This window comes from Caretta caretta, chromosome 2, assembly GCF_965140235.1.
Source record: "Caretta caretta isolate rCarCar2 chromosome 2, rCarCar1.hap1, whole genome shotgun sequence".
Taxonomy (NCBI): domain Eukaryota; kingdom Metazoa; phylum Chordata; order Testudines; family Cheloniidae; genus Caretta; species Caretta caretta.
In genome coordinates, this window is record NC_134207.1 from 117,146,303 (window position 1) to 117,159,120 (window position 12,818).

General features: G+C 44.7%; 1 protein-coding gene across 2 annotated transcripts in view; it reads right to left on the reverse strand.

The window, feature by feature from the left end:
- The window catches only part of BMP6 (bone morphogenetic protein 6), a 163,252-nt gene that overhangs the window by 76,881 nt on the left and 73,553 nt on the right, over positions 1–12,818 (reverse strand). The gene's annotated exons all lie outside the window — the stretch shown is intronic.

The window sequence follows — 12,818 nt, forward strand, 5'->3', positions numbered from 1 at the left end:
CCCAGGAATATCTGATGTACATCCACTTGTGTGTAGTTTACATGGAATCTTTTAGACAATAGCCAATGTAGAACAGAATCCCACATTCTCAATGTTTTAATGAGATACTGATACACACCCCTTTTTGAGTTTTGTTGGCCCTTACTTTATATCCATAAACACCAGCAACAGCTAAGTAACATTAGTTTTATACTCTATACATAAAATGAACTTTAAAAAATTCTAAATAATTCTGAGGATTTTTCAGAACCATTAATACCAACCCAGTTATCTAAAAGGGTAGGAAATCACTTATTTTTTGACCAGTGTCAATTTGGGACTGGGGAGAGTTCTGGATGGGTTGTCTCCCTTACTGTGAAGAGTTCCTATCTTTAGGTGTCCGATAGCTTTTACTTCCAGACTTGGACTTTCTTTTGGAACTCAGCTGAAGTAGCTGGGCTGTAACAGAGGAAGCACAAGGCAGTATTGCTCAGATCCTTACCAGGGCCTACACTACATGGTTAGGTTGATGCAATGCAGCATACATTGACTTAGCTGTGGATGAGTCTACACTTAAATTTCGCTCCCGCTAACCTAACTGCCCCACTCTGCTGACATAATAATACCACCATCCTGAGTGGCATAGATTCAAGGTCAATGTAGTTAGGTCGTTGCAGTGTCAGTGTCAACAATGTTACTTACCTCCTGGAGGCCCGTAACAGTTGACGAGTCCCCTAATTACCCAGAGTGACCACCCTGGTCACCATTGTGAACTCTGCTGCCCAGGGGCGAGGAGGATAGGAAGCTACTCCTCCCTATTAGAGCCCTGCCAAATTTTTGAAATTCCTTTTCCTGGTCACCCTGCTTGGTGAGCACACCTACCAACTCTCCATTGTTGTGTGCAATTACCCAGCTAACATGTCAGCTACGTGCTGCAGACGTGCTCCTGCTGGAGTAGACAGGAGATATTAGATCTCCTGGGCCTGTGGGGAGAAGAGGCTGTACAGGCACACCTCCGATCCAGCCAGGAAAATGTTGACATCTACGAGAAGGTTGCTTGGAGCATGCAGGGGAAGGGCTACAGCAGGGACCAGCTGCAGCACTGCGTAAAAGTCAAGGAGCTGCGGCAGGCATACTAGAAGGACAGGAAGACCAACAAATTGATCTGGTGTAGAGCCACAGACCTGTCATTTTTACAAAGAGCCACATGCCATCCTTGGCGGAGATACCTGTACCACCACCCACAAGAGCACCATGGATAAGCCTGAATCATAGGTCTCTGACATGAGCAGCGAGGAAGAGGAGGAGGAGGAGTATGGGGGACAGGCGAATCAGGAGATCCAGCTGTGCAGAGAGCCAGGACAGATTTGTGACTCCACCACAGTCCAGCCAGTCCCTACAGTCGATCACAGGCGAACCAGGATGCAGGGGAAGGAACCCCTGGTAAGGATGCAGTTTGCTTTGAAATTACAGGGATGGAACCCCCACAGTAGCAGAACACCCATGTTGATTTATTCTCTTTTACTTGTGCTCCAAGAGGTAGTGGAACAACCAAGAGAGGTAGAGTTGCTATCTGCTTTTCATTTCCCTCTAGAGTTCGGAAGAGGGGGCCACCCGGAGCAATTAGTTTATGTGCACCAGGATGTCCCATCAATCCTCAGCAGAGATCTCAATGAAATTTTCATGGAGGTATTCTACAATCTTCTGCCAAAGGTTTCTGGGGAGGACTGCCTTATTTCTTCCTCTGCCAAAGGGCACTTTCCCATGCAACTCCGTGATTCCCTCATCAGGCAGCATTGCAGCACACAGATTAGCAGCATACAGGCCTAGACAGCATCAGGACGCTAGCAGCAGCTGTGGTCTCTCTGCCTCTATTACCCTTAGGAGTGAGATATCAGCTAAAATCACCACCGCCTGTGGAAAACAGTGCCAGTATTCAGTTCCATTGCCCTACGCTCAATCACACACACACACACACCTGTGAGCCATCCCCTGCTCATTTCCCCAACCTTCTCCGCCCCCAAGGTCCTTACTCACCATTGCTGGTGCTGTGATTGGAGCAGTGTTGTGTCAGTCCCAAGGAGATGTGAGAATGTAGTGCTCACAACTTTCTGGGATCAAGGGGAGTGAGTTCAGTATCTTAAGTTTAGATTTGTGTTGTGAATACACTGACACTGGTACCTGTGTGTGTTGTATCTGCAGCTGCTTAGATTGTGGCCTGGAAGGTCTCCTGCTCCACACCTGCAGAACACCTGAGCCAGATAAGGACAAGAAAGAAGAGGACTCGGGATGACGTTGCAGAAAACGTTTCAAATCAGTGCTGCATCAGAGAATGAGACCAGAGCCTGGAGAATGACCCTTGCAGACAGCATGGAGAAGGAAGAATAGAGAGGAGAAAGGCCTGGGAGTCCATGAAGGAATAGGAGAGGGAGATGCACCAGGACATAATGTGGCCCCTCAGGCAGCAAACAGAGATGCTGAGGAATATGGTTGCCCTGCAGTTCCAAGAATCCCATGCTCACCTCCCTCTGCACCCCATAGACAACTCAGTGTTGGGACCTCCCTATACCCCCACCTCAACAGTTCACATGGCATCTGGGGCCGCTGCACTACCCTTACCACTTTGCCCAGGAGACGTTAAAGACAATCACAGCTGCATGTACACCAACCATGTCTTTCACAGGTCTGTGCATGTGTACCTGAAATGGAAATGACTGTTCTTTCACCTTCATAAGTTGTGTTCCCTTAATTTATTCAGTTTTATAAAGTTCTAAATGCTTTTTTATTTGCCTGGTTCATGTTACAGAATAAATTCTATTTTTTGGAACATAATTCATCTTTATTAGTTCACAACATGTGCGGAGCAGATCTGATATCCATCAATTTACTGTTACTTCATTTTGTCACAGAAGCCATAACACCATTCTCAGACAATATCAATAGGTGCACTGGCATTCCTACACACACAGCACTCACTGCAAGATTCAAAGCAGGCTGCAAAAGAGCAAGGCCTGGTAGAGCACACTACTTTGGCTCACTATTAAAATGACCTTTCAAAGCCTCCCTGACCCGTAGAGCTCCCTGTTGAGCTCTTCTTATAGCTCTTGGATCTTGTTTGATCCGCCACTCGACCTCAGCCCACCACCCCAACAGAAACTTTTCCATCTTTGCTTCAAAGATATTATGCAGAACACATTGGGATAACCATTGGGATATTTTTTCTACTGAGGTCCAATCTTGCAAGTAGACACCCGTCAAATGACCAAAGGCATAATTCAACTGTTATTCTACACCTGCTGAGCCTGTAACTGAAGTGCTCTTTGGTGCTGTTGAGTTGGCCAGTGTATGACTTCATGAGTCATGGGAGCAAGGAGTAGGCTGGGTCTCCCAGCATCTCTACTGGCATTTCAATATTCCCAAAGGTAATTCACCAGATGAGAAAAAAAGTCCTTGCTTGCAGCTTTCTGAACAGTCCTGTGTTCTTAAAGATGCATGAGTCTTGCACCTTCCTTGACCAGCCCACGCTGATGTCGGAAAAGTGTCCCTGGAGATCCACCAACGCTTGCATTACCATAGGAAAGTAGCCCTTTCTGTTGATGTACTCTGTGGCAAGGTGGTCTGGTGCTAAAATAGGGATAATGCAAGCTGTCTATCACCCCACTGCAGTTTGGGAACCCCAATGCCACAAAACCATCCACTATGTCCTGCACATTGCCCAGGGTCACAGTCCTGTGTAGTAAGAGGCAATTAATGGCCCTTCACACTTGCATGACAACTGCCCATGTGGTGGATTTCCTGATTCCAGATTACTACCAGTCAGTTGGGAATCAATCTGGCATTGCAAGTTTCCAGTGTGCAATCACCACTCACTACTCAACTGTCAGCATGTCTCTTTTGTTGGTGTCCCTTCGCTAAAGGGCTGGGGTGAGTTCGGCACACAGATCCAGGAATGTGGCCTTGCGCATTTGGAAGTTCTGCAGTCACTGATAGTTATTACAAGCCTGCATGACAATGCAATCCCACCAGTCAGTGCTTGTTTCCAGGGCTGGATTAACTTTTTGTGGACCCAGCGCCAAACATAGTTGTGGGCCCCCCTGGGGAGTGAAGGGGCCAGGGGCAAGAGCACAGCAGGCAGGGTTGATTTGATTTAAATCATGATTTAAATCACTAGTCAGGAAGACTCGATTTAAACATGGTTTTCTACATAAAAGTGCATTCTTGTTGGTTGTTATAACCTTAATACATATTCTTCACAACTCAGAGATAGATGTAGGTTTCATTTTTAGAAGGTACACATTAAACATTTTTAAACAGTGATTTATTTTGAAAACTTTTCAGATGAGTTTTACAGCTATATCAGAAAATGAATGATTGTTTGGTTATTTCATTTACCAAAGATAATTGAAGCAAATATTTATGAAGTCATTGGGAGGTGAACTATCTCCAATTCAACAGGTTAATCATTAATATTTGGAGGATTTTCTTGCTATGCTGTATTAGGAGGAGAACATCACCAGACAGACATTTAAATTGTTTTATTTAACTAAAACAACAACGGTTAAGTATTCTGGATTTTTTCTTCAACAGCAAACATAATATTTTAACAAAAACATGTATACCCCTCGCTTCTCATATTTATCTCCAGACTTCTTCTCCTTGTCCAGATCTATTCTGCCCCCAACAATCTTATATTCATTGAACTTTTTGAAACTTTGCACTTTTAGAGAGAGGTAAGGGATTGACTCTGTGTGCACAAATTTGCAGAGGGACAATAGAGGCGAGGTCTGTTATTTCTCATCTCTATATATTATTTATTTATTTTAAAACATTTTTGCTGTTAATAAGCATGTTACCTCTGGAGACACAAATCCACAGTTTGAAAACTGCAAAACTAAGCATCTCTGATGGTATCTTCTAGACTGAGCACTGACTCCCATTGGGTAGATAGAAAGTTTAACCTATATAATCTACACAGAAGCCTGTGGAACCCCATAAAATTGGGTCCCTAATCCATGAACTATTGGAACGCATTTACAAAACTTTTCTTAAGCATTACATGAATATATTGTCTCATACTATAGAATTAGAATTTAGAATCCCTATTCCATGATGAGATATAATGTATCTTAATTAAAACTATTTTAGGTTGTTTTTTTCTCCTCAAAAATCCGATTTAAATTAAAAAAATGATTTTTTGATTTTTTTAAAATCATTGATTTTTATCCACCCTGACAGCGGGGCATGGTGGGGGGGAAGGATTGGTCCCCAGCTGGAGCAAGGCAGGGGACAGGGGCAAGATGAGCACAGTGGGGCATGGGGGGAGGATTAGCCCCTGCTGACTGGAGCAAGGCAGGGGCAAGGGGCAAAAGTACAGTGGAGCGGGAGCTAGGGTTGGTCCCCGTAGCAAGGGAGGGGTGGGGGTAAACTGCAAGTGTAAACAGGATCCCGCCCCCTGCCCACATAGAGCGGATACCTACCTTCTCTCTGGTTCTAGCCTATTCTCTTCATCTCTCTCTGCACTGAGCTGAGGGTGGGGGTGCACTGAGCACAGGGCTGGGGGTGCAGGGTCTGGGAGGGAGTTAGGGAGCAGGAGCAGGCTGGGGTTGGGGTGCAGGGTCTGGCCAGGAGATCGGGTGAGAGAGGGGGCTCAAGGTTGGGGCAGGAGGTTGGGGTGTGGAGCACTTACCTGGGGCAGCTCCTGTTTGGTGCGAGGGGTGCAGGTAGGAATGTGGGGGGGGTGGGGTGCAGAGCTCCTGTTTGGTGCTCAGGGTGGGGATGTGGGGGGTGCAGGAATCAGGGCTGGGGGCTGAGGATGTGTGAGGGGGGTGCAGGAGTCAGGGCAGAGGGCTGAGGGTGCTCCCAGCCCCCTGCCCTGAGCGGCTCACAGCAGGGGCCTGGAGGGGATATGCCCCAATTCCATCCCCTTCCCCAAGGCCCCGTCCCCACCTCTTCTCCACCTCCTCCCCCTGAGCGCACTGCAGCCCCTCTCCTCCCCCTTCCTCGCACCGGCAAACAGCTGTTCGGCGGCAGGGGAAGCGCTGGGATGGGGAGGGGCGGGAACATGGCACAGGGGAAGAGGTGGGGGAGGGGGAGCTTGGCTGCTGGCAGACCAAGCTTCTGCCCACTGCCCCCGCAGGAGAGAGAGTGGGGGGCGGAGAAGAGTGGGCCGGGCCAGGGCCCCTTTGGAGCGTGGGTCTGGTGCCTTGGTAAACCCGGTACTGCTTGTCTCTGAGGCCTAGAATCGGCACTTCCCCATCTGCAGTTGCTCTGTGAATGTCACCAAAAACCTTGAATTGTTTCTTTCTTTGTAGCACAACAATCCATTCGCCAAGGAATCAGGTGTCCTGTTTGTGCAATGCTCGTGACAATAGTGCAGGCTCCAGGCGTCCATCAGCGATGGTGGACAGCCAGGAGGAATGCCTGGATTTGCAGGAATGTTGAGAAGAGGAGAAATGCATCGTGGGATGCAAATGGAATTATGGGAAGGAGAATACTGCATTATGGGAAGTTGAATCCATTCTCCCAGTCACTACTGCGTGATTTGTTGCAGCCCCATGAGCCATTGCAAAAGCTTCCCAAAACACCCTCTGCTGCATGGTGGCGAGTTGCACAGTGGGATAGCGCTACTTACAGTGCACTGCATCAGTAAAAACGCTCCTGGTGAGAACGCGCACTGCAGACACAAAGAGCACAGTGTTCACGTGCACAAGCGACACAATACCTGTGGCGGCTGTATACCAACGTAACTTCGATCAACGTAATTTTGTACTGTAAGCATGGCCTGTGATAGGCACAGAAAGATAAGGTAGGATGTGTTTAAGATATAGGTAAATGCTATGAACTTTCCACTAAAAATTTTGAACAAGATGAAAACAATAGTTTCATTTGAATTTTTCTTAATTTTTCAATTAAATGAAAGCAAAATGAAAAAAAGTTGGTTTCAGATTTCCTCCTCCCTCCCCAATCCTTCCCAGAGAAGTGTTTATTTAAAGGAGGCTCAGCCGAAAAGGAATTCTGTATTTCAATTGAAAAACAATTTTTCATTGAAAAAAGTGTTTTGACCAAAAAAATAATTGGTCCGCTCTAGAGACAGCCCAAATACGCCACCACCCCCTGTGATTTACAGTAGTCATAAATGATGCCCCTCTCTCGGTTCTAGAGCAGAGTCCTGCCAGGATGATGTGGCAGTACACCCTTGTAAACACAGCTTGTTCTGGACAGACACTTTAAGCAGCGAGCATCGAGAGAGGGTTGTGGAGGTGCTGTGTCCAAATTATTCAAAACTAAAAAAACTCATCAGAAAAAAATATAAATAAAAATTTACCCATTGTAAGAAAAAAAAAATTTTTAAGTGCTGTATTTGAGTTTCCAGTTTTCTGATGAAAAGTCACATTTTCGAGGAAAGGCGACACTTTCCACAAGTTTAATTTGGTCAAAAATGCCAGTTTTCCATTAAAAAAAGTTTAAACAGAAAATTTTTGATCAGTGCTAGATCTAAAGTTTGGATGCAGGAGGTACCCTACTCTAAATATAGTTTCATTTGCATACATTCAACATGGGAAAAGTCTTGGTATACAGGCTGTCCCGTTGATCACCTTACACTGCCCAAAAGACTTGTCCACACCTTCAGTGGGCCTGGCCATAAGGAGCACATTTTTCTAATATTCTGCAGATTTCACTAACCTTTTATTGCCTTCCACAAGTTGTTAATATTGAGCTTTGAAGCCCTATATGGTCTGGGTCCTAGCTCCCTAAGAGAGCATTTTTATCCCCATTCACCAGTACAGCACTTGGGACCAGCTGAGACCAACTTTACTTGACTTTGAATGTCTGTCCCCAGTGACAGTGTTTTCAGATCAAGTCAACCATAACATTAAGAATTTGCTTCCCTCGTTGGTCTGACAGAGCCCAAGTTAGTTAACTTTCAGGGCACAGGGGCAAGGCCTATTTTACTCAGACTTTTGCCTGAAGGAGTGAGGAAGAGTAAATTAATCTTTTTAATGGACTTATTTTTCCATTACATTACAGAGCAGCAGCAGCTACTCTACAATTAAGGTTGCAACTGAACTTACATTATAAGCCTGTTATTCTTTCCCTGTTCCCTTTAAAATCCAACAGAAAAGTCATAAGGTTCAAAATTGGTAGAATACAGCAGATCTAGGGCAGAGACAGAATTTTTCTACCAAGTACGGTGTGAATGAGAGAAGGGGGTTCATGAACTGTAGTAAAAAAAAAAAGGGGGAGGGAGACAAAACTCTCATTGCTAGACTTCCTTAATTGACATGTAGTGTACAGAATCCAATGTTACTTAATTAAATCAAATATGAAAGATTAAATTATTTTAAATAGAAACATTGTTAGCGATCATAAGCATCAATAATGTTATTTCTTTGCAATATAGTAGCGCACCTAGCAACCCCAGAAAGGTCAAAAGCGGAAGTTACAGGAAAAAAAGGTGAAAAGTCACCCCATTTGACATCAAATTAAATTAATTAAAATTATGTATGTACATAAATTATAAAACCAATGTTCTGTCATGCACAATTTCAATACTCTGCATACAAAAGAAGGGAAGATGCTAGACTGGAATTTCTGTAGGAGACACTAAAGACACTGTTTTCACTATACATTTCCATAATCTCAAAGTTTTGAGTTCCTTGTAAATTCAACCTAAACTCTGAGTTTGCTGCATATATCATTTTAATTTTTTTTAAATCTAACATTGTTGGAAAGTTAGTATATACACTGTACACTCAAATCGCTGATATGTGCCTGAAATCTTCATTTCACCTTAACTAAGCATTTGTGTATGAGACCTTTTCATGTGTTCCAAGTCCATTGAGATGGATGTATTTTAAAATTTAGAATACAAAGAATATATTCTGCATTTTACTCTGTATTCTTTGCTCAATGGGATATGCACTAGAAAGTCACAGCTACCAGCTTTAAGGGATTAAAAGAAATTGCTGTTAAAATCTTTCCAATTTAACTTCCTTTGTGACTGGAATTAACAGTTCTCTGGTTTCCACATCTTTAGAAAACATGGTTCTTTCTTTATACAGCAGTATTTTCTTAGTCTTCCTCCAATTAGTTTTATACATTACAATGCTCATAATTTGTACAGATTTGTTAAATCAAAGAGGTGTTAATAGGATGCCATATCGTTCCAACCAGTAGCTAAAAATCTTAAATACTGTGAGCAAAATTTTCAAGAGTGTTTAAATTTAGGCTCCTAAATCCATATTTAGGCATTTTAAAAAGTTTTCACAAGTGCTGAGCAGCAGCAATTCCAGTAAATTTTCAGATTTAGAAATGTAAATTTAGGCACTCAGTGTTAAGAGCTCTACGTAAAAAGCTGCATACAAGATGACATTTGCCTTGCACAGCAGCAAATGTATTGGTCTTACAGGACCTATGCTACATATTCTTGATTACCATCTATTGACACCATAGCTATTTACCTATCTACCTACAGACAGAGCACTCCTGTAACACCCACTTTGGAATATCTTGGCCTGTATAGTTAAAAATAGCAAGACAACACTAGCTGTTAAAAACACTGGCATAGGGATGTGAAAGTTGTGTCATTTGTTCCTCCTGTACTGTTGTCTATCATGCCTGCACTCAGAAAGATGGTGGGGGAACTTGCTGCAGTCCTACCAAAGAAATGAACTCAGTTGCAGACAAGAGCCAGAGTTTAGTGGGATAGAACCACAGGTGCCCATGCAGCATGCATATATCCAATGAAGCAAAAAGAAAAGGAGTACTTGTGGCACCTTAGAGACTAACCAATTTATTTGAGCATGAGCTTTCGTGAGCTACAGCTCACTTCATCGGATGCATACCGTGGAAACTGCAGCAGATATTATATACACACAGAGATCATGAAACAATACCTCCTCCCACCCCACTGTCCTGCTGGTAATAGCTTATCTAAAGTGATCATCAAGGTGGGCCATTTCAAGCACAAATCCAGGTTCTCTCACCCTCTACCCCCCTACACACAAACTCACTCTCCTGCTGGTAATAGCCCATCCAAAGTGACAACTCTCTTCACAATGTGCATGATAATCAAGGTGGGCAATTTCCTGCACAAATCCAGGTTCTCTCACCCCCCTCCAAAAACCACACACACAAACTCACTCTCCTGCTGGTAATAGCTCATCCAAACTGACCACTCTCCAAGTTTAAATCCAAGTTTAACCAGAACGTCTGGGGGGGGGTAGGAAAAAACAAGGAGAAATAGGCTACCTTGCATAATGACTTAGCCACTCCCAGTCTCTATTTAAGCCTAAATTAATAGTGTCCAATTTGCAAATGAATTCCAATTCAGCAGTTTCTCGCTGGAGTCTGGATTTGAAGTTTTTTTGTTTTAAGATAGCGACCTTCATGTCTGTGATTGCGTGACCAGAGAGATTGAAGTGTTCTCCGACTGGTTTATGAATATTATAATTCTTGACATCTGATTTGTGTCCATTTATTCTTTTACGTAGAGACTGTCCAGTTTGACCAATGTAAATGGCAGAGGGGCATTGCTGGCACATGATGGCATATATCACATTGGTGGATGTGCAGGTGAACGAGCCTCTGATAGTCTGGCTGATGTTATTGGGCCCTGTGATGGTGTCCCCTGAATAGATATGTGGGCACAGTTGGCAACGGGCTTTGTTGCAAGGATAAGTTCCTGGATTAGTGGTTCTGTTGTGTGGCATGTGGTTGTTGGTGAGTATTTGCTTCAGGTTGCGGGGCTGTCTGTAGGCAAGGACTGGCCTGTCTCCCAAGATTTGTGAGAGTGTTGGGTCATCCTTCAGGATAGGTTGTAGATCCTTAATAATGCGTTGGAGGGGTTTTAGTTGGGGGCTGAAGGTGACGGCTAGTGGCGTTCTGTTATTTTCTTTGTTAGGCCTGTCCTGTAGTAAGGAACTTCTGGGAACTCTTCTGGCTCTATCAATCTGTTTCTTCACTTCCGCAGGTGGGTATTGTAGTTGTAAGAAAGCTTGACAGAGATCTTGTAGGTGTTTGTCTCTGTCTGAGGGGTTGGAGCAAATGCGGTTGTATCGCAGAGCTTGGCTGTAGACGATGGATCGTGTGGTGTGGTCAGGGTGAAAGCTGGAGGCATGTAGGTAGGAATAGCGGTCAGTAGGTTTCCGGTATAGGGTGGTGTTTATGTGACCATTGTTTATTAGCACTGTAGTGTCCAGGAAGTGGATCTCTTGTGTGGACTGGACCAGGCTGAGGTTGATGGTGGGATGGAAGTTGTTGAAATCATGGTGGAATTCCTCAAGGGCTTCTTTTCCATGGGTCCAGATGATGAAGATGTCATCAATATAGTGCAAGTAGAGTAGGGGCTTTAGGGGACGAGAGCTGAGGAAGCATTGTTCTAAATCAGCCATAAAAATGTTGGCATACTGTGGGGCCATGCGGCTACCCATAGCAGTGCCGCTGATCTGAAGGTATACATTGTCCCCAAATGTAAAATAGTTATGGGTAAGGACAAAGTCACAAAGTTCAGCCACCGGGTTAGCCGTGACATTATCAGGGATAGTGTTCTTGACGGCTTGTAGTCCATCTTTGTGTGGAATGTTGGTGTAGAGGGCTTCTACATCCATAGTGGCCAGGATGCTGTTATCAGGAAGATCACCGATGGATTGAAGTTTCCTCAGGAAGTCAGTGGTGTCTCGAAGGTAGCTGGGAGTGCTGGTAGCGTAGGGCCTGAGGAGGGAGTCTACATAGCCAGACAATCCTGCTGTCAGGGTGCCAATGCCTGAGATGATGGGGCACCCAGGATTTCCAGGTTTATGGATCTTGGGTAATAGATAGAATATCCCAGGTCGAGGTTCCAGGGGTGTGTCTGTGCGGATTTGATCATGTGCTTTTTCAGGAAGTTTCTTGAGCAAATGCTGTAGTTGCTTTTGGTAACTCTCAGTGGGATCATAGGGTAATGGCTTGTAGAAAGTGGTGTTGGAGAGCTGCCGAGCAGCCTCTTGTTCATATTCCGACCTATTCATGATGACAACAGCACCTCCTTTGTCAGCCTTTTTGATTATGATGTCAGAGTTGTTCATAGAATCATAGAATCATAGAATATCAGGGTTGGAAGGGACCCCAGAAGGTCATCTAGTCCAACCCCCTGCTCGAAGCAGGACCAATTCCCAGTTAAATCATCCCAGCCAGGGCTTTGTCAAGCCTGACCTTAAAAACCTCTAAGGAAGGAGATTCTACCACCTCCCTAGGTAACGCATTCCAGTGTTTCACCACCCTCTTAGTGAAAAAGTTTTTCCTAATATCCAATCTAAACCTCCCCCACTGCAACTTGACACCATTACTCCTCGTTCTGTCATCTGCTACCATTGAGAACAGCCTAGAGCCATCCTCTTTGGAACCCCCTTTCAGGTGGTTGAAAGCAGCTATCAAATCCCCCCTCATTCTTCTCTTCTGCAGGCTAAACAATCCCAGCTCCCTCAGCCTCTCCTCATAAGTCATGTGTTCCAGTCCCCTAATCATTTTTGTTGCCCTTCGCTGGACTCTCTCCAATTTATCCACATCCTTCTTGTAGTGTGGGGCCCAAAACTGGACACAGTACTCCAGATGAGGCCTCACCAATGTCGAATAGAGGGGAACGATCACGTCCCTCGATCTGCTCGCTATGCCCCTACTTATACATCCCAAAATGCCATTGGCCTTCTTGGCAACAAGGGCACACTGCTGACTCATATCCAGCTTCTCGTCCACTGTCACCCCTAGGTCCTTTTCCGCAGAACTGCTGCCTAGCCATTCGGTCCCTAGTCTGTAGCGGTGCATTGGATTCTTCCATCCTCAGTGCAGGACCCTGCACTTAT